This window comes from Leptidea sinapis, chromosome 15 (genome assembly GCF_905404315.1).
Source record: "Leptidea sinapis chromosome 15, ilLepSina1.1, whole genome shotgun sequence".
In the NCBI taxonomy this organism is placed as follows: Eukaryota; Metazoa; Arthropoda; class Insecta; order Lepidoptera; family Pieridae; genus Leptidea; species Leptidea sinapis.
In genome coordinates this window covers 3,164,924-3,170,923 of record NC_066279.1, presented here as the reverse complement: position 1 = coordinate 3,170,923, position 6,000 = coordinate 3,164,924, and the positions used below count along the sequence as shown (strand labels likewise).

General features: G+C 34.4%; 1 long non-coding RNA gene across 1 annotated transcript; it reads left to right on the top strand.

Moving 5' to 3' along the window:
- The first annotated feature begins 1,690 nt into the window (after positions 1-1,690).
- LOC126968442 (uncharacterized) lies at positions 1,691-4,563 on the top strand. Its single transcript, XR_007730207.1, has 5 exons — positions 1,691-1,748; positions 2,063-2,176; positions 2,265-2,450; positions 3,348-3,550; positions 4,493-4,563. It is a non-coding gene; the product is annotated as an uncharacterized LOC126968442 (long non-coding RNA).
- Positions 4,564-6,000: the final 1,437 nt, after the last annotated feature.

The following is a 6,000-nucleotide window of genomic DNA, read 5'->3' as shown; positions in this document are numbered from 1 at the left end:
CTCCTGTTTTAAAAACTGGTTCGATCACATGAAAAATGTTTAAAATGTAAAAGAGAGTATGTTGAAAAGCAATAAACATAATATTTTGGTTATAACATGTTGTTTTTTTAAGTTACGCAACACTTTTAGTGTGACCCACGTATAACCTTAGTAGCCGCTTAAAATTTATAATAATGTGCTCCGTTAGTACTTCTTGAAGAAAAGGATAGATTATTATGTTTATAGTTACTGACAGTTATAACATATTACACTTACATAAAAAGAATATTGGACTTTTAATTCGCTTACTGATTATTACTTTAATTAAGTGCTCAATAAGAACTGTCGACACAGGATAAGTTATTTAAAAAATACGTTAATTCTTTGATTTTTATGCTTGATACTACAAACTCCAGGGCAAAAAAGGTTACTATAGATTGGAAAAATTAAGAGTTTTATCGTCCTTTTTATGTTTAAATGCTTAATAAGTGCTGCCTATACGATGGTGACATTGAAAGTTCTTAGAACTGGCCACTTGTAAACAACATAATAAAAAAAAAAAAATTAAAATGGAAAATGGAGCGTTTTGCCAATATTATTGAATACGTATTTTATTAATTTGTCATTTGTATTACAATTTAGCGGCAAATTGAAAAATTACTTAATTTATGACCTTGGACGTCATTTAAGTCCTCAAGTAAATGATATATTACGATTGGCCTTCAACAATGATTGGCCTTATTTCGTGCCACATTTTATAACTGGCTTAATAAGTTTAAGCATGGTCGCAGTTCGGATGATCCTAGTGCCTGCGCCGTTGCAGTAGCCGATGTGATACTACAGGGTATGGATATTTTTATACCAAACTCTGTAGTACCCATCGGTGGCAGATCACAGCCCTGGTTCGATGCGTCAGTTAAAGCAGCATCTGACTGCAAAAAACAGGCGTATCGAACTTGGTTTGCGGCGCTGGGCACAAAGGATCCGAACTGCACAGTTCTTAAGAGGAAATACAACCGTGCCTCCAGATTTTTTAAGCGGCAAATCGCCCGTGCAAAGTCAAAACACGTCGTCAAAATCGGGGAGCAGGAAAGCTGGATTTACTGTTATGACCACGAAACCAAAAGATTGCGGCCTCGGTCTTCGGAAGGTATGTGCAGTGTCTTGTCTTGGAAAAAGTTCGGGAGAAACAACCTCGCAGTAAGAACCTTCTTCACAACGCAGCTCCTCGTCGCACACCGCCAGGCAAACGATCGACAATTTGGCAACGCCACACTTGCAATTACTTGGTTACCCGGCGTATAGCCCCGACCTGGCACCTGGCCTTTTTATTTATTGGAATAAAACGAGTTGGCAAGGTGTGACGTGAATGGACACTATTTTGAAAAGATATAATAAGACTTCCCTAGTTTAATCAGTTTTTGATTTTCTAAGAACTTTCAGTTTGACCCTCGTATAGAACTTTTGCCACTGCTCGCTTGATAGTGACAAATGCTTAATTATTATATCAATTATTTGATGCTCAATAAGTGTTGTACAAGTGAGGTACAAACTCAAACTCAACCATAATGTATTATTTTCATTGCCACAACCTAACACTAACACGAATACACACTCATTACATAATGAATGACTTGCTAATGACTAGTCCAGTTTGATATTTTGTATTCTATTTACAGAAATCGTCAGGTTAATAGAAGATATTAGTAGAGAAACTTTTAAAACTGGAGGAATTCAAAAGAAATGGGGAGGTCCTTGGTTTTTTATAGGTAATATTGAACTGTAGCCAATAGCTAGTTCAGAATTTATTTATTTGGTTCATTTAAGTTTACCAGGAAACTTTTAAACCGTTCCTTAAATGATTTTAATATCTTTTTTTTCTAAATGACTTTTATACACCTCTCGCCTATGAAAATAGCGTCTAAAATTGTAAATCCGCATTTATTAAATCTTTGATTAGGTTTGACGAGGTCATCGGTTTTCTTGTTATTTCAATAATGATTGTAATGAAAACTGTGATATCATTATAATATTCCTATGAAAATAAGTGCATTAATAATATTAAATTTTAATATTGTTTCAGCGTTAACGAATCCAGCAGACATTGAATATGTCTCGAAAAATTGCTTGGAGAAAGATCTATTAATTATGAAGAGCTTAAAAGGCCTCACTGGTGATGGCGGAATTTTCGCCCCTGGTATTGTAACAGACACGAGAATACAGTATTTTTTAACTTAACATACTTGCCTTAACCTTTCTTATAATAAATGTGGACTCTCTTTTAGTTTCAATATGGTCTAAAAAAAGAAAAGTGATTATTCCTGCGTTTAGCCCCAAAATACTCAATAGTTTTATGGATATATTTTCGCGAAGAAGTGCGAATCTTGTTGATAAGCTTAAAGAATTGAGTGGCACCGGTAAATTCGATATTTGGCCTATCATCAACAATTTCACATGAGCATCAATAGCTGGTAAGAATAACGCCATTATTTTCATATTCAATCCATTTTAAATAGACCAATCTAAGGCAATAATGAAATTTATAGTAAGGTTACCTTAAGTCAAGTAATTTCGATATTAATAGTGTGCGCCAATATATTGCATAACCAACTATTAAACATTATATTCATATAAAGACAACGAGCATGTTTTAAGTCTCCTATTTTATAAAAATAATTTTTAATAGAATCTCATAAAAATAAGGGATCAATAATTTGATTTCTGACCGTAAAATCTTCTCGTCCAAAATAACACAGTCTGAAGACGAAAGAAGCAAAAGTTCTTACCAATGCGTGTTGCCAGTGATGACATACGGAACGCAGACGTGGTCGCTAACTTTGGGCCTTATGAGGAAGCTCATTGTTGCTCTGTGGGCAATTGAGAGGACTATGCTCAGAGGTTTCCCTACGAGATCGAATCAGAAATGAGGAATGATCCATAGGAGAAGTAAAATCACCGACCTAGCTCAAATGATTGCGAAACTGCAGTGGCAGTGGGCAGGGCACGACGGAATGATGGCTGTTGGGGCAGTAAGGTCCACGAATGGCGACCACGTACCGAAAGGCGTAGTGTTGATAGGCCCCCCACAAGATGGAGCGACGATCTGGTCAAGTTCGCCGGAATACGTTATATGAGGGCAGCGCAGGACCGATCGTCATGACGATCTTTGGGAGAGGCCTTTGTCCAGCAGTGGACGTCTTCCGGTTGAAATTAGAATTTTATTTTGTTAATTAGGTGTATTTTATAAGGTGGGTATTTTTTAGTATTGCATTTATTGAATTTCTCCAATAGTCTAAAGGTGCAATTGTATACTCGTACATTTGTAATTGCATAAATATCTTTAAATCCTAATAATTATTTTATTTCAGAGACATCATTGGGTATAAGGAATCTAGAAGGAATGAATGATGTAGTGGCATCAGACTTTCTTAAGTCCGTTGAAGAGAGTTTTATACTGGCTTCAAACAGAACATTTTCCGTATGGCTGTGGCCAGATTGGATCTACAAATTATCCTGGCAATATAGGCATTTCAAAAAACATAATGACAATATTATTAACCTTACAAACAATGTGAGCATTCTATATATTTTATATTTTGCTTTAAGCTCAGTTGCTTTTATTAAAAACAGATGCTTTGTCGCTGATCTTACAATCCAAAAATTTCATCTCAAATGAATACATTGACCTGTTATCGTCGTTATTTGCCATCACTCGTACATTTGACATACACATTGACGTTTCATCTCGCGGGATCTTCAATATGAACACTATATCAGTGCAGCTCATATATTTGATCTCGAACAATGGTATCATCACCAGACCACCTTACAGAGCTGCAACTCGCCTGTTTGAAGTAAGCATAGCGATGAACGATAGTGATGACGAAAGAAGCGAATGATTCGCTTCTTTGGTCCGGTCTTATTTATTCAGGACCTGATTTTAGATGTAGACGTTGGCCACTAGCCACTTTACTTTTTTAAATTATATATTGTACATTTACTTATAAAAACTAGTCCTTTTGGTCATTTCTTATGAGTTATCTACACGTCTTGCGCCCGTGCTAAGAAAATATCTCTACTTTTTAAACCAATATGTTTTTATGTGTTTTATAAAAAACTTTGAGATTGCCTATGTGTTTGTGCACATACACAATTTCCTACTTATTAATATACCAGAATAAACCTTAACTAATTTCTGAGGTACCTACATATTTTTAATTGTCATTAGTAGCCGTACCTTTATGTGCAGTAGTTTTGAAACTCTCTAACCCTCTCTCTATTATTTAAGGATTAAATAAAATTCTAAACAGAACATACCTATATATATTGTCTATGTAAAACTTGTATAAAACACCAATGCTTTGACTCTTTATTATGTTATAGTTGCAAAGATATTTGCTTACTATATTAACTCTTCAGGATATATATTTTAATCCACAATCCATTTTCAGATCCTAAACTACAAAATACATTTAAAGATAATAATTAATTATTCTTAATGTTGTTATTTCAGATTATACGAAAAAAACGCAATGATTTAAAACATGTTGATTTAAATGCTTACGAAAATAAAACAATTTTTGGTAAGAATCATGCTTTTTAAAACACTCACGATTCTGTACATAATACGGTGTCCACTTGGCTGTGACATTTCTAGTATGTCAGTTTCAGATCATTTTGCACGTGTAGTTCATATCAACTCAATGGTTATCACAAATTCCTTCAATACACTGCCGACTACAAGTTTAACCACCTCGCTTAAAATATTGAAGCGTTCTGTTTTGAGTGTGCAGTGTCATCTTTTAGAGTTTACCTCTCCTATCCAGGTTAAGTGTTAGTCTTACTGCATGTAACTTGGGTTCCTTTAAAAGTGGCGTTGTTCAGAAGCAAACCAAATGATAAATAAATACACGTGGTCTCCATGACACATGTAATAAAATAATTTATTTTCATATATCATTTGGACCTTATCAAATTTCAGGGCTAGACGATAAAGTGGATTCATTCCTAGATCATCTTATACTATTATCCCAGCGACAGAATGGTTTCACAGACACAGAACTGCGTGAAGAGATTACAACGTTTCTACTAGCTGCAACAGATACATCCGCGGTTGCAATTTGTAACACGCTTTTATTGTTAGGAAAATATCCAAAAATTCAGGAAAAAGTTCATAAAGAGTAAGTATAAGGTGTGTTAAGTACTTAAATCTAAATCATTTAATTGCTTTTATTTGGTTGAAAGCAGATTTTTAAAACTCTTGAATTGATTTTATCTAAAAATAGATACGTTGTCTAAATATAAAATTTTCTTGATCCATAAAAAGGCTCTAACTAACTAGCCTCAATTTGTATTTAATTATTTAGATTAGTACGTGTGTTTGAGAACGATAATGAAAAATTATATAAAGATCTTTTGTGTGATTTGAAATATTTGGATATGGTTTTGAAAGAGTCTCTTCGTCTATATCCACCTGTCCCCCTGATTACTCGGAAACCAACTGAAGAAATTACCTTACGTAAGTATAACAAGCGGTATGATGATTTTACATATGTACGACTCTTAATGTATCATTTTAATACAATACAGTTATAGTATTAAGAAAGGTAGATATGTCACTAGCGCGCCGAAAATCAATCGCCTAAATGGAGTCAATTGGTTCCTTTGGTCGTAGTCGCCCTCTCGATACGAAAACGGTTTGTTGTTGACGGAATTGCTTATAATTTGATATAGGTACAACATTAAAATGCCGTCTTGTGTTATGGGAGGATGCACTAATTACGAAAGTAAAAAAAATCATAGAATTACATACCGCAGTTAAGAAATCATGAATTATAATATTTTATTTCATTTCATTATTTATCTAACAAAATAAATATGTCACCATGACAACGCCGATCGCCGCCAAGCCGATCATGCTGAAATCACAAAATAATGATGCTGTCTGTTGCGGTATGATCGAGGTAGAATATTTTACGAAATGATGTAACAAAAGTCGTAGTTGCAGTGAATGTAGTACGA